We start from the raw sequence: 16,765 nt of genomic DNA on the forward strand, positions 1-16,765 counted from the left end.
CCTATTCAGGTATCTTGTCTATTTTTTTTTAAAGATTTACTTATTTATTTTAGAGGGAGAGAGAGTGAGCAGGGAGGTAAGGGGGGATCAGAGGGAGAGAGAATCCTGAAGCAGACTTCCCACTGAGCATGGAGACCAGCACAGGGCTCCATTCCAGGACCCCAAGATCATGACCCGAGCTGAAATCAGGAGTCGCTGCTTAAGCAAATGAGCCATCCAGGTGCCCCTCAAGTATCTTGTCTATTTTTAAGATTTGTCTTACCTTCAATTTTTCTTATATTTGTGTAAGTTCTTTATAATATTCTGAATATAAACTCTATTGATTATTTGTGTTGCAAATATCTTGTCCTACCCTGATGCTTGCCTTTGCACTCTCTTAATGTTATCATTTGATAACAGGAGTTCTTAATTCTAATTTTAATATAGGCAGATGTATCAATCTTTCCCTTTACACTTAGTACATTTTGTGTCCTGTTTAAGAAATATTTATCTATTACAAAGTCATAAAGATATTCTCCAACTTTATCATTTAGAAACATCATATTACTTATATTTACATCACATTTATGCACATCATATCTATGTCACATTTATATCTACAACCCATTCAGAATTCATTTTTGTGTATGGTATAAGGAAAGGTCAAATTTCTCTTTGATACATAAGTCCAGCAACCTAACATCATTTACTGAAAAGATCAGCTTTAGCACTTTGCACTCTGGAGGCATCCTTGCTTTAAATAAAGTGTTCACATTTGTACTGGAGAGGTTCCAGACTGGGTACTGTCTGTGCCTTCTGTTCTATTTAATTGGCCTATTTATTTTTCTTTACTCCAACACCAAAGATCTGAATTGATGAAGATTTTAAATTGTCTTGATAATAAGTAGGGTAAATTCACTTTGTTCTTCTTCCTTAAGAATGTTATGCCTATTCTTTGCCCTTTAGAGTCCCATATATATTTTAGAATCAGATTGTTAATTTCCTATAAAAATCTCTTGATATTTTGATTGGGATTATGTTAAATCTATAGATCCATTTAGGGAAATATGACATTGAATTATCTAATAAGGAACCTTTATATTGCTACTCTATTTAGGTCTCTCATTTCTACTGATAAATTTATGTTTTGTGGATGGGGACTTTGTACACCTTTTTAAAGATTTATTACTTGGAATGTGATTGGGTTTTTTTTTTTTTATGCAATGAAATGGTGTCTCTTTTTTTGTTTTTACAACTGTAATTTTCCTGTTTGCTAACTTGTGTGGAAAATGTAAATGCATCCTGTGTAAGTATAAAGATTGTATATTTGGTAGCTTTTGGGTCTAATTAATAATGATTCCTGAAGAAATGATGGTCATTATATATCTGATTTGAGTATTAGGATAATGATAAAGAAAAGGGCCTTTACAGAGCCTTGTTTTTATGTTTTAAAATTTATTTATTTTGCAATGTTATCTACTCTTGTTTCTTACTTTGCAGAGCCTACAATTATATTCTGTCCCTGCATGGGCATTCGAACTCAGCTCTAGTAAGCTGTGCATGTATAAGGTTCCAGGGGGCCAAAAGACCACTGTGGGGCCTAGTCATACTCTTAGGGCTCTGGGTTTAAGTTGTCTCTTATTTTATGGCACTTTTATGTTGTCCTTTATTTTATTTAGTCTTGATGATGTATTAACTTTTGTTACATTGTATCTAGCTACCTTTTTGTTTGAAGCAGGATATGAAATTGCATCCACTCAATCTACTTTGTTGCCAGAAGTCTTCGGCAATCATATTATCAACATATGCTATTCTTCCCTTTCTTTCTCTTTTTAAAAGTCTACATAACATGATTTTTTGGGGAATGAAAAAAAACTTTACATAATCCATTTTCTTGATCCATGCCAAGTTCAATAAACCACATTATCAACAATTTTTATTTTATTAAAAGTAAATAAAATATATATCTTTTTTCTTCATAAGTCTGATGTGCATGTAAATTAAACCAATTCTGTAAAAGCAGTGTCAAATAAACAAAGACTGGCATTTTGTGTAGTATAACTAATATTTGTGTTGTCTATTTTTCTTTGCATGTATTTTGATGTAAATTGTCATCAGAAAAGAGAGAACTAAACCAATCCTTCAGGCCCATGGTTTATTTATCTGAACACTTTTTCTTTGAAAGATATAAGAGTTTTTGTTGGAGTAGAAATCAATTTTCTTTCTTATAATTTCAACTCCAGAAAAGTTAAGATTATATACCAAACATTCTAGTTTTGTCAATAACGTATTATGCATTTATCATGTAAAAATGTATAGACAGCTATATTTTTGGGTTGTTTCACCAGCTGGGGGGATAAATTTCATGAGCCTACTGCCTGCTGTATAAATTAGAACGTTACTTTTGTTGTTATATAACTATAGTTTTTAGGCTACCTAGGGTGCCCTTTAGTTCTACTATTATAGGATTTGGTGAACCAGAGTGTAGTGGATGAACATGATTTTTTCTACTCTGACTATGTGAGGAAACTGCCATATAACTGTTCAAAAAATATTATTCAATTGCATTTAAGCCTATATTTAAAATATTGAAAAAAGGTGTGGCTACTTTGAAATTTGTATTTTCTGCCAGAAAACATCCAGTTTTGCTAATCAAAAGTAAATTAGGCTTATAGTTATGGAAGGAGAAGAGCCCTTTTAACTGTGAAATGCATTTATTGAACTCAATGCCTGAGAGAAGTAGGATCAAAGCGAGAAGAGCTAGAAGAGATGAAGCAAGGGACTCCTTCCTGTGCTCTCTCAGGGTCTTCCTAAGTCTTAGGAAGTTGAGAGTAAGAAAAAGAATAATAATTTATGTTGACTTAGCATGTTGAGAATAGTAATGAGAGTAAGAAAAAGAATAATAATTTATGTTGACTTAGCATGTGTTCTTTCGTTGCACCTGCACTTCAGATCCCCAGCATTTCATCAGATCGACCTATTGATTCTAGTATTTTGGACAATGAACACTTGTTGAGAAACTACCGCACTTTTGAGTATTTTGTGCCAGCTCACCTTGAGACCTCCAGCCTCAGCTGGGCCCTCGGTGCTACCAGCTGCCTTCCTACCATCCGCAGTGAGCGCTGCCCCGTCTCTCCCTCTGCAATCATGCTACCTCACCACCCTCACTCTTTTACTTCAGGACCAGGAGCTTCCGCTCTGCTGCCACAGATTCTGTCTCCAGTATCCTTCTATTCTTTTCTCCTCCGTCTGGACTCTGTGTAATCTGCATTCCTTTTCCAATCCAAAATATTATCTCTTGGAATGATGCCCCATGCAAGTTACACAGACCCATCACTGCTCTCACTTCCTTCCATATCCAATTTAGTTTCTGTATTTTATTTTTATGACTATCTCCTTATGGATACTCTCAGCAACTTTGCCCCACTCTCTTCCTGTTGGAGGCACTTATAAGAGCTCCACCTTTATTTGTTCCAGTCATCCCATCTTTTCCACGTGCACAACACAACAACCGAAACTTCAGGTGTGAAAAAGAATCACCCGCCTGGAATGACTCATTTTCCTTTAATTACCACAAACCTGAACAACACTTAATAATGCCTGGCGATACTTTTAGGTTTCCACAGTAAATTGCTTTGCCATGCTTTGAAAGGACTGCTTTAAAACATTTCCTTTCCCTTAACCTTCCTGCACCATATATACTCCCCACATTCTAAGCTGATAGCCTTCCTCATACCTCATTAATCAAATAAGAGCAGATGGCAAAGGCCTCATGCTCCCTTCGCCAAGTCAACAAACTTACCTGCCTCGTCACCCATCCTCTTTCCTACCCTGTCCTTTCACAGCTGAAAAGATGTCCTTACTTCTATCAAGGGCCAGTTCCTTCCTTTGCACTTGCTGGCTCTACTATTTTCCATTTTAATTTCAAAACTCTGCCTTTGACCTAACATCCTCTGCTTAGCTGTCATCCATTTTCCTATTGTTTTTCAAAGCAACACTGTATACCTGACTCTGACTCCTATTTACTCTTCAACCCACTCCAATTTGGCTTCTTTCCATACTGTTTCACTGCCTCAGTGTGGGAGTCATCAGTTGCCATATTATGAAAGATAAAGGGCAGTCTTCTGTCTTCATCCCACTATAATTTTTGACTTTTTAGAAATACTTAACTCAGCCAACTACTCACTCATTTTGGAAAAACTTTCCTTTTTGGGCTCCTATGAAGCGACTTCCTCCTAAAATGACTTTCTCTCTTCTCCTACCTAACTGGCAACTTCTTTCAGTCTCTGTAATTGTGTCCTTTTCCATTTATCCATATATTTTAGATTTTATTTATTTATTTGAGAGAGAGTGAGAGGCAGCGAGAGAGAGAATAAGCAGGGAGGAGAGGGAGAAGCAGACTCCCACTGAGCAAGGAGCCCGATGCGGGACTCGATCCCAGGACCCTGGGATCATGACCTGAGCTGAAGGCAGACGCTTAACCAACTGAGCCACCCAGGCGCCCCTTATCCCCACCTCTAGCTGTGTGAGTGCTTCTCTCATGGGCCCTTTTTTCTGTGCTCTCCTTAAGTGGCCTAACCCACTGGAATATAACCTATAAACTGATAACTCTCACATTTGTGTCTTAAACTCTGATTTCTGTTTTGAGCTGGAGACTCAAATATTCAATCACCAACTTGACATTCTGCCTTGGAGGTCTAATAGGCATCCCCAGCTTAGCTTATCACAAATATTACTTCATGTCTCCCCCAACCCCAAAATTATTTCCATGTGACATGGAAAGGCAGTACCTTTCTCACAGTATTTTAAGGAGAAACATGTGATTCTTCCTTGGTTATATTTTCTAGTTTATCCTCTTTATCCAATCCATCCATAATTCTTATTGATGGAAATACTTTTATGTCTAGAATGCCAGTGGTGTCCTCTTAGATGCTGCACCTGCATGTAATATAGAAAGGGCACAATCATCATTGCTTCACTCACCAAAATATATCTCGAAATGGATTTCTCTCTTACCCTTACTGCCACCATACTAGAAAAAACCAACATGAGTTTTTACTTGGACTACTGCTGTGGCTTCCCAAATGGTCCTAACTATGTTTTCCTTCATTTTATTTTATATGCAACTGTCAGGATGATTTTTTAAAAATACAAATTGCATTATGTTTCTTCCTCAATTAAACACTATTTTTTTTAAGATTTTATTTATTTATTTAAGATAGAGAGAAAGAGAGAGCTTGAGCAGCGGGGAGGGGCAGAAGCAGGCTCCCCCTGAGCAAGGAGCCTGGTGCGGGGCTCGATCCCAGGGCCCTGGGATCACGACCTGAGCCAAAGGCAGCCACTTAACCAAATGAGCCACCCAAGCACCTCCTCAATTAAACACTTAAAAAACTCCTTGTAAAGTCCTATATGATTTGGCTCTTGTCTATCTATTGGACTTCATCTTGGCCACTGTCTCCTTGCTGGTCTCTTTCCAGGTTCCTTCTTACTTTGGCCTTCTGTTCTCTTTGCCTAAAATATTCTTTCCTCTCAGCGTGCCTGGATACCTCTTTTCCTTCAGTTGTAAGCCCCCAAATCACTTCCTCTGAGAGGCGTTTTTCTGCCCAATCAATCTAAAGCAACACCTCCCCATTTCCACAGACTTCTCTGCTACAAAACAATGACTATCCCCTTCATAACAATTATCACAGTCTCTTGTTGATATAAACATCATGCATTTTTTTTACTTAATATCTTCTGTCACTGTGTAGGATCTGTAAAGAAAGGGACATTATCTTGTCACCTCCTATTCTTAACTCCTAGGATATCATCTAGGACAGCTCTTCACCAAATATTTATGGAATCAAATATTTGTTGAGTGGATAAATGACACTGAAATAGTTGCAAAAATATTATTGTGTCTATTTTAAAGTTTAGGTTTAGTGAAATTAGATGACTTGCCCAAGGATATGTAATTGGGCCATGATTGACCCAGATTTCCAGGAGTCAAATCCTATTTCTATTGGGCTGTGTTAGATGATACAATTTCCATAATGGTTCAGGGAAATCATGTTAAGACCTTGTAGAACTATCCGGTATTTGTGTTGCACAGGAAGACGATAGGAAAAAGATCAGAAAAACTGTTCCTTTGGACACATGGCATCATGAAGAAAAATGTAATACCTGCTTTTGATGAGACATGGTACTGATGAAACAACTCATTTATTTTAAGCAGAGTATCTTCCAGGAGTGGCAAGCTCTGTAGGAAACAACCAATAAACAGACTGATGGGAGAATAGCTAGAAAACTACATTAAGGTAGGTGACAATTGGTTATGTCACAAGGTTGTGTGGATAGAAATAGAAAAGACAAAGCTATTTGGGGCCAGGACTGAGAGTCAAGTGAACTTAAGAGGACTTGGCAGTTACTCAAGAGCAGAAAATTAGTTATTATAAGTGGGGACGTTCCAGAAACTTGTAAGTCTGAGCAGAAAATCAAGAGTTTGGAGTTAAGATTTCCTTGATGCTGTGGAGAAAAGAAGCTCTGGTACTCTTGATAGCTGATTTAGAAAATGAAGTGAATCAAATAATTTCAGATATCAACTGAGGCAATGCAAGTTAAGTGGATATAATAGAAGCAGTAATGGAAAATAGAGCCGTGACCTCATTTCCTTCGGCAGAGGGATTTTGCCTATTTTGAAAACCTTGGTTTGCTTGAGAAGGCAGATAGAGCCCCAGGTGTTAAGAGATCCTGATAGATCTTAACAGGGACACAAAATTATTCTATTAGGAGAAAACAGCACAGTGGTCTTAGCAGTATCAATATATTCATTCTAACTTTAAATGAATGCCGTCTTTATAGCAAATTTTCTTAATAGCGTTTCTTATTTATTCTGTTGTGTTAGTAATTGCTTTTGTGTAACAAAAGCAAAACTGATTGGAAATCATTGATCCTAGTCTTATCACCAGTGTTTTAGGATATCTTGACTACCTGATAGATTTCTCATATAATAGCAATTTCCTAAAATTATAGATATACAGTTCTGCAAAATCATATTGAAACTGACACAAAATACTTTATCTTTCCCGATCTCCCCTGCCTTTTTGCTTTTTACAAAGGATACCCTTAACTGTTTTTGCTCCCCGTGGTGGTTAGTTTTATGTGTCAACTTGGTGAGACTCTGGTGCCCAGTTGTTTAGTCAAACACTAGACTAGATGCTGCTGTGAAGATATTTTGGAGATGTGATTAACATTTACAATTAGTTGACTTTAAGTAAAAGGTTGCCCTCCAAAATGTGGGTGGGCTTCATCCAATCAGTTTGATTCCATAAAGAGCAAAAACTGTGGTTTCCCAGAGAAGGAGGAATTCTGCCTTAAGTCTATAACATAGAAATCCTGCCTGAGTTTCTTGCCTGCCAGCTTGCCCTGTGGATTTAAGACTTGCTAGCTCCTACAATTGTGTGAGGTGATTCCTTAAAATAAATCTGCGTGTGTGTGCATTTCTGTGTGTGTGTGTGTGTGTGTGTCTTATTGGTATTTCTCTGCAGAACTGTGTTATACTTCCAATGTGTGGATCTTACCAGGTACCTGTGTATCAGCTTGGACTTTTGTTTCAGGGATCATAGATTTCTGTAAGAGTAAATTTTTTTTTTCTCGTTGGTTTTTAATAACTTTCTTGAGGATAACTTACATTTTCTGAACCTTTGGTGGTAACACTACATTAGATCATCCTCTTTGAGAAACAGTCTTATAGTAAATTTTTGGTAGTTCTCTAGGAGTATAACTGATGACATTGTCTGAGCTGTGCCGAGGCTTTTGTGCTTGGTCTTGTACAGGCTAATTATCTTCAGTAGCCCTCCCTGAAGTATTTCAAAGAACAATAAAGCTTTCCAAGAGTTGGGATGAATGTACAATGCAACAAATCATGCAGCCAATCAACACTGGATCATAATGGATAACTCATAAACTTTCACTGTAGGTGGTTTATGTGATTTTTGCTTATAATGAAACTTGACCTGCCACTTTCTTTATCTCACACACATAAAGCAAAATACTTTTGTAAGTTTCCCCATTGGGCTGACATTTTACTGTCTGAAAAAGCACATCCTCTGCAACCTTAAGGAATTTATTGTATGTTGTCTCATGCTGATTACTTAAGAAGTTCTCATCCCTTGAGCCACCGCTCTTCTCCACATTGTTCTCTTTAAAACTCAGTTCTTCATCTATGACTAAAACAGACCTCTCTAAATTTCTGGTGTGCTTCAGTGCATTTTTATTGGTGTAGGCTATTCAATTTTAGACCATCTTTTGAGTACCCAACAAATAATAATTACTAAGGTAACCATTGAGTACAGAAAGATAAATAGATACAACAAGATCAAAGTCTTAAAGGATTTGGGGAACTAAATAAATCACCCCTATTTGTTTTCAACATGCTTATTTTGGTTTCAAAATAAACCTGATTTCTTGCCATGTTTCTTTTCCTTTAGAGATTGGGCCTGCTTCAGCATACACTGAATTTACATTTATTATGAATCCAGCTAGCTTTCTTGGTATGAAAGTAAGATTCATTGGTCTGTACTATTTTGGTAGTTCCTGAAATTCTCATAGATAGAGATATCATTAGTGTTTCAACAAACTTCCATATAACAAATTGTCTGATCTAGGAAGCAAGTAAACTGATGATTTCTCAAAGGTGTAAAGAAAATACTTTGTTTCCCCAATCTGGAAAAGTTATTTATTAGTTCAGACAAATGTTTGCTGCTAGTGTTAATATTATAAAAGTCAAAGAGAGCATATTTTATTTTTATTTTTTTTATTTTTTATTTTTTTTAAGATTTTATTTATTTATTTGACAGAGAGAGAGATAGCGAGAGCAGGAACACAAGCAGGGGGAGTGGGAGAGGGAGAAGCAGGCTTCCTGCCGAGCAGGGAGCCCGATGCGGGGCTCGATCCCAGGACCCTGGGATCATGACCTGAGCCGAAGGCAGACGCTTAACTACTGAGCCACCCAGGCTCCCTAAAGAGAGCATATTTTAAATATGAAGGAAAATTTTAAAGGAAGCATGAAGTAACACTAAGATATATGATACTACATAGTATTATATGCATTTATGTGTATAATTACATATATATAACATACATATTATTTATTTATGAAACAGAATTTACCAATCCTGGCTGGTGGTTTGACCTGAACATATAGGTTAAGGTAAGAAAATGATCTTTCTTGAACAGGGTTTTGTACATTAATAAAAAAAAAAGTTAGGAACATAAGCAACGGGGAATAATGGAGAAAATCCATTGTACTTTAATGCACATAACTGAAATGTAGTGGGATGATTCTTAGAAGGAATGTCAAAATTAATAGGTGCAGTCTGTGTGGGAGAGAATAAAAGAAAAGAAGGGTGGCAGTTTGTGCCAAAAACATTTATTAAGCAACTGAGAGTCTTTTTGAAATATGTAAAAGGAGAAGATAGTTTGAATAAGCCCATAAGCAAAGAAAAGTTAAGCCCTCCTAAGATATTCCTGTATTGAGTTTAAATCTCATATTGGTTTTGTGGACTCTTTCTTAAGAGGTGTTTTTTTCTACTTCTACTTCTGGGAGCTCTGGAAAGAACTGGTTGCAATAGTAACAGACCATCTATTATTTTCACTATTTGAAAAGAGGCCTATGCAAAAATGGAAGGATTCTAAGACAATTTTGCCATGCTGTGTAGTATCCAGTATGTTTCTACCATTGGCTATATTAGTTAGGGCTGGAATAAGCTGCTTCAGGTCTTTATCACTTATCTCTCAAATACTCAAAAAATATCCCTCCAGTAGACTGGTCTCTCTAAATCCTTTAACTTACCTCATTGATCAGACTGTTTGCCTGCCTTAGCTCAACACTCTTGTGTGTCTGAGGTATTTTTGCTCTAGTTGCACCTTTTAAAATCCCACTCACCTTGCAAGAACCCACTATCTACATCTTCCCCTTGTGAACTCACTGCAACCCCATAATGACTCCCATCTCTTTTCTCTCATAGAAATCTTATAGAATTTAATGTCTGTATTACTCATCAGTTGTCCATCTGGGTCTTAAGAAGCATCAGGCTAAGGAAACAGGTTGGGAATTAAGAAACTGAGTATAAACAACGGAATACACATTCTTCTCTAGTGCCCATGGAACATTCTCCAGAATAGATCACATCCTAGGTCATAAATCAGGTCTCAACCGGTACCAAAAGATTGGGATCATTCCCTGCCTATTTTCAGACCACAATGCTTTGAAACTAGAACTCAATCACAAGAGGAAAGTCAGAAAGAACTCAAATACATGGAGGCTAAAGAGCATCCTACTGAAGAATGAATGGGTCAACCAGGAAATTAAAGAAGAATTAAAAAAATACATGGAAACCAATGAAAATGAAAACACAACTGTTCAAAATCTTTGGGATGCAGCAAAGGCAGTCCTAAGAGGAAAGTATATAGCAATACAAGCCTTTCTCAAGAAACAAGAAAGGTCTCAAGTACACAACCTAACCCTACACCTAAAGGAGCTGGAGAAAGAACAGCAAATAAAGCCTAAACCCAGCAGGAGAAGAGAAATAATAAAGATCAGAGCAGAAATCAATGAAATAGAAACTAAAAGAACAGTAGAACAGATCAACGAAACTAGGAGCTGGTTCTTTGAAAGAATTAACAAGATTGATAAACCCCTGGCCAGACTTATCAAAAAGAGAAGAGAAATGACCCAAATCAACAAAATCATGAATGAAAGAGGAGAGATCACAACCAACACCAAAGAAATACAAACAATTATAAGAACATATTACGAGCAACTCTATGCCAGCAAATTAGATAACCTGGAAGAGATGGATGCATTCCTAGAGATGTATCAACTACCAAAACTGAACCAGGATGAAATAGAAAACCTGAACAGACCTATAACCACTAAGGAAATTGAAGCAGTCATCAAAAATCTCCCAAAAAACAAAAGCCCAGGGCCAGATGGCTTCCCAGGGGAATTCTACCAAACATTTCAAGAAGAATTCATACCTATTCTTCTGAAACTGTTCCAAAAAATAGAAACGGAAGGAAAACTTCCAAACTCATTTTATGAGGCCAGCATCACCTTGATCCCAAAACCAGACAAAGACCCCATCAAAAAGGAGAATTACAGACCAATATCCCTGATGAACATGGATGCAAAAATTCTCACCAAAATACTAGCCAATAGGATCCAACAGTACATTAAAAGGATTATTCACCATGACCAAGTGGGATTTATCCCTGGGCTGCAAGGTTGGTTCAACATCCGCAAATCAATCAATGTGATACAATACATTAACAAAAGAAAGAACAAGAATCATATGATCCTCTCAATAGATGCAGAAAAAGCTTTTGACAAAGTACAGCATCCTTTCTTGATCAAAACTCTTCAGAGTATAGGGATCGAGGGTACATACCTCAATATCATAAAAGCCATCTATGAAAAACCTACAGCAAATATTATTCTCAATGGGGAAAAACTGAGAGCTTTCCCCCTAAGGTCAGGAACGCGGCAGGGATGTCCACTATCACCACTGCTATTCAACATAGTATTGGAAGTCCTAGCCACAGCAATCAGACAACAAAAAGAAATCAAAGGCATCCAAATTGGCAAGGAAGAAGTCAAACTCTCACTCTTTGCAGATGATATGATACTTTATGTGGAAAACCCAAAAGACTCCACCCCAAAACTGCTAGAACTCATACAGGAATTCAGTAAAGTGGCAGGATATAAAATCAATGCACAGAAGTCAGTGGCATTCCTATACACCAACAACAAGACAGAAGAAAGAGAAATTAAGGAGTCCATCCCATTTACAATTGCACCCAAAACCATAAGATACCTAGGAATAAATCTAACCAAAGAGGCAAAGGATCTGTACTCAGAAAACTATAAAATACTCATGAAACAAATTGAGGAAGACACAAAGAAATGGAAAAATGTTCCATGCTCATGGATTGGAAGAACAAATATTGTGAAGATGTCAATGCTACCTAGAGCAATCTACACATTCAATGCAATCCCCATCAAAATACCATCCACTTTTTTCAAAGAAATGGAACAAATCATCCTAAAATTTGTATGGAACCAGAAAAGACCCCGCATAGCCAGAGGAATATTGAAAAAGAAAAGCAAAGCCGGTGGCATCACAATTCCAGACTTCAAGCTCTATTACAAAGCTGTCATCATCAAGACAGCATGGTACTGGCACAAAAACAGACACATAGATCAATGGAACAGAATAGAGAGCCCAGAAATGGACCCTCAACTCTATGGTCAACTCATCTTCGACAAAGCAGGAAAGAATGTCCAATGGAACAAAGACAGTCTCTTCAACAAATGGTGTTGGGAAAATTGGATAGCCACATGCAGAAGAATGAAACTGGACCATTTCCTTACACCACACACAAAAATAGACTCCAAATGGTTGAAAGACCTCAATGTGAGACAGGAGTCCATCAAAATCCTAAAGGAAAACACAGGCAGCAACCTCTTTGACCTCAGCCGAAGCAACTTCTTCCTAGAAACATCGCCAAAGGCAAGGGAAGCAAGGGCAAAAATGAACTATTGGGACTTCATCAAGATAAAAAGCTTTTGCAAAGCAAAGGAAACAGTCAAAAAAACCAAAAGACAACTGACAGAATGGGAGAAGATATTTGCAAATGACATATCAGATAAAGGGCTAGTATCCAAAATCTATAAAGAACTCATCAAACTCAACACCCAAAGAACAAAGAATCCAATCAAGAAATGGGCAGAAGACATGAACAGACATTTTTCCAAAGAAGACATCCAAATGGCCAACAGACACATGAAAAAGTGCTCAATATCGCTCGGCATCAGGGAAATCCAAATCAAAACCTCAATGAGATACCACCTCACACCAGTCAGAATGGCTAAAATTAACAAGTCAGGAAACGACAGATGTTGGCGGGGATGCGGAGAAAGGGGAACCCTCCTACACTGTTGGTGGGAATGCAAGCTGGTGCAGCCACTCTGGAAAACTGTATGGAAGTTCCTCAAAAAGTTGAAAATAGAGCTACCATATGATCCAGCAATTGCACTACTGGGTATTTACCCCAAAGATACAAAAGTAGGGATCCGAAGGGGTACGTGCACCCCGATGTTTATAGCAGCAATGTCCACAATAGCCAAACTGTGGAAAGAGCCAAGATGTCCATCGACAGATGACTGGATAAAGAAGATGTGGTATATATATACAATGGAATATTATGCAGCCATCAAAAGGAATGAGATCTTGCCATTTGCAACGGCGTGGATGGAACTGGAGGGTATTATGTTGAGTGAAATAAGTCAAAAAAAGAAAGACATGTATCATATGATCTCACTGATATGAGGAATTCTTAATCACAGGAAACAAACTGAGTGTTGTTGGAGTGGGGGGTGGGGTGGGAGGAATGGGGTGACTGGGTGATAGACACTGGGGAGGGTATGTGCTCTGGTAAGCGCTGTGAACTGTGCAAGACTGTTGAATCTCAGATCTGTACCTCTGAAACAAATAATGCAATATATGTTAAGAAAAAAAAAAAAGAAGAAGAAGAAGGTAGCGGGAGGGGAAGAATGAAGCAGGGGAAATCGGAGGGGTAGACGAACCATGAGAGATGATGGACTCTGAAAAACAAACAGGGTTTTAGAGGGGAGGGGGGTGGGAGGATGGGTTAGCCTGGTGGTGGGTATTGAGGAGGGCACATTCTGCATGGAGCACTGGGTGTTGTGCACAAACAATGAATCATGGAACACTTCATCTAAAACTAATGTTGTAATGTATGGGGATTAACATAAGAATAAAAAAAAATTAAAAAAAAATTAAAAAAAAAAGAAACTGAGTATAAAATACAGAGGTAAAATTGGATAAGCAAGCAAATACACACACACACACACACACACGTGGAAAAGCAAGACAGTAAGATCAAAGTGTATGTATACCACCAGAAGATCAGCAGGATTTGAAGGAGGGTGTCAATGTAGCTGTTAAAAGTTTAAGAAGAGATTGTCTAGGAAAATCTCAGCTTTTCATATTTCTTTCTAAAGCTAATTTTTAGTGAATTTTAGGTCATAATTTTTTGCTGCCGCAAAGCACCCAGCACCAGCAGTTTACTTAGTAGGTATTCAGTAAATCTTTTTTGAATAAATGAATGAATAAATCACATGATCCTTCCTGTATGTTTACAAAAGGATGCTTATCATTCAGGATAACTGAATGCAAGACCGATTCAATTCTCTTTGGGATTCTAAGATTTCTGACTGGCTCATTTTGGGGTGGGGAGCATTTTTCATAAAATCATGAATATTGGAGTTTGAATAAAATCATATTTCCTCATTCAACTTTTATTCTACAAATACAGAATCTTTTAGGGCTAGTGATGAGGAATACCTTAAAGTGTACATAACAAACCCCAACCTTAAGTATGTTCTTCATGGAAAAAGCTTTCAATGATAAATTAATATAAACAGGGAAAGATTCTTATTTTTTAAATACAAGTCAACAAATAGTCATTAAATACTTTTTGTGTGTGTTTAAAAAGGATCTGTGCTAGGGTTAGGGATATGAATAAGACATACAAGAAACCTGCCATCAAATAGGTTATCTTCTGATTCTGAAACAAGAAAATGGTGAGGCTTTATGTGTGTTTTCATTGAATTGGAGGCTAATCATGGAGACTTCTAATTCATATCACAGTGAAATTGGTCCAAGAAAGGATTGGGAGCTTAATTCTATCCCTGTGCATATTTTTCTATGTGATTAAGATACATGTTTTTTCCTATTCTGCTGTTAAACAAAGTGTACCTGGGTTTCTGTTTGCTTAACTTGAATGTGTGTGTCTCACAAATGCCTGTAGGTCTGCATGGCTCCATATACTGTGGTCAGAATCTCTACTCCTTTGGATTCTGCTTTTCATCACATCATTTGAAAAGCTATTAAATATTTCAAACATATAAAATGTTTAAAAAATGATACAACCATCAGCTACCCACTTAAGTAAATAAAACCTTAAGAATACATTAAAATCTTCTTACATGTTTGCTACAGAAGACTAATTGACACAACATGAGAAAAACTGAAAGTCAGTCCACTGCTAAAAGCTATTGCAGTAAAAAAACATCAAACATTACTAAGGCCTAATTTGTCTTAGGCACTGGTGATATAAAGGAATTGGTATATGCCCTCTGGCCCCTTCTAATTTACTTTGATGGGCTATACCTATAGAAGGTCTATTACAAATTCAAGGATGTGAAATAGGTTTCACATCATGCTTCAATAATGATTAGCTGATAATAGTTGTCTGCAGGGCTCTGTTAAAAAGATTCCACCCAATGGCTTAGCCAGAAAGAGTATCAAGAGTGACTAGTGATGTCTAGCATGGGCACAGCAGGAAGGACTGAAGCACTGGAATTGTGTTTGGAGTATTTGTCATTGTCTAAGAGCCTACTAAGTGGTATAGTCCCTGAAGCACAAACTGAAATGAGTAGTTATCCTGGGAGAGGTGACATTTGAGCTGGCCCTTGGAGAAAGAAGCAGCCCTAAAATTAACTAAGAGTTAATTTCAGTGAATAGAAAAAAGGTAAGCAGAGATGAGAAGCTAGCAATATGTGGGGCATTTTAGGGGTTTTAAGCAGATGTGTTAGGCTAGGGTAGGAAATACAATAGGTGAACTGTTGAAAACAGAAGGTTAAATAGTCTTTCATCTAAATTTCTGCTTAGGACCTAAGACTGAGAACCAAACAGTTACATGGCAGGTATTCCCATATCCCAAATTAAGGTGTTAGACCACCTAAGCAAAACTTACAAATAAGGTGTCCAAGAACTCCCACAAACAGCCTAAAGGAGCTTAGGGAGACTAACAGAGTGTTTGGTGTCAGAATTGTTGAGGTGCTCTCAATCTCATCCCTTCCCTCATGGGGATAAGGAGGCATACTGCTTTGACTCTTTTCAGTTGCATGGGCTTCAGATGACGTTGTACATACTTGGATGTTATCATTCAAGCTGTGCAGCATTCAGACATGATTCTCTATCCCTCTCAGAGATTCTGTCAGCTGTTTGGGGACTAGAGAAGATGGGTGTTATGAACACTTGAAAAATACAAAGGTAAGAGAAGAAGGCTGGGGTTTCTTTCTCTGACAGTAGAAAAATAATTGTTTTTATATTTGTTTAACCTGCATTTGCACAATTTGATGGGTATGAAGTTTGTGTACATGTTTACTAATAACCAAAAAAGAGCTAATTGAAAGATTTCCAACCTGGCATTCCCTTAGATCCTATCCAAGAAGCCCGAGTGGGTTAGGGGAGGAGATCTCCGCAGAAACAGCTGGGTGATGCACGGAGAAATTCCCAAGAGCTAAGGGAAGACTGAAGTAGCCATTCTGAGGAGCTGCATTCATCTCGCACGCAGAAATACATTTGTGGAATTCCTAGCGATGAAGGTGAGGGAGGTCTCTGAAAAATACCCAGAGCTTCATATCTTGGTCAAGATTCTTCACTGCAAGATTAAGCAAAGAGGGATTTATTATGCATTGTTTTTATAGCTTACACAATCTTGGGAGTTCCAAGAAACCAGTTATGAATACTATAAGGCTAGAAATATCAGTAACCAGGAAAAATAATCAACCTCATCACAGAACTGTCTTTTGTATCAGAAAAATTATTTTTTACATAGATTGATGCTTACAATGTCAGACCAAATTCTCAAACGTCCACTAGAGTTATTCTGAAGAATCAAACACCTCTGCCTGTAAGAAGAGCCCATTTCCTCA

The 16,765-nt window shown here is 37.5% G+C and overlaps 1 long non-coding RNA gene across 1 annotated transcript in view; it reads left to right on the forward strand.

Annotated features, from left to right (window-relative positions):
- The window catches only part of LOC118000640, an 87,472-nt gene extending 71,145 nt beyond the window's left edge, over nucleotides 1-16,327 (forward strand). The window contains exons 2-4 of the long non-coding RNA XR_004676516.1: nucleotides 9,123-9,169; nucleotides 16,037-16,100; nucleotides 16,268-16,327. This is a non-coding gene — a long non-coding RNA (uncharacterized LOC118000640). The remainder of the gene's footprint in view (nucleotides 1-9,122; nucleotides 9,170-16,036; nucleotides 16,101-16,267) is intronic.
- Nucleotides 16,328-16,765: the final 438 nt, after the last annotated feature.

Source organism: Mirounga leonina, unplaced genomic scaffold (assembly GCF_011800145.1).
Source record: "Mirounga leonina isolate KUSES-001 unplaced genomic scaffold, KU_Mleo_1.0 Mir_53, whole genome shotgun sequence".
NCBI lineage: Eukaryota > Metazoa > Chordata > Mammalia > Carnivora > Phocidae > Mirounga > Mirounga leonina.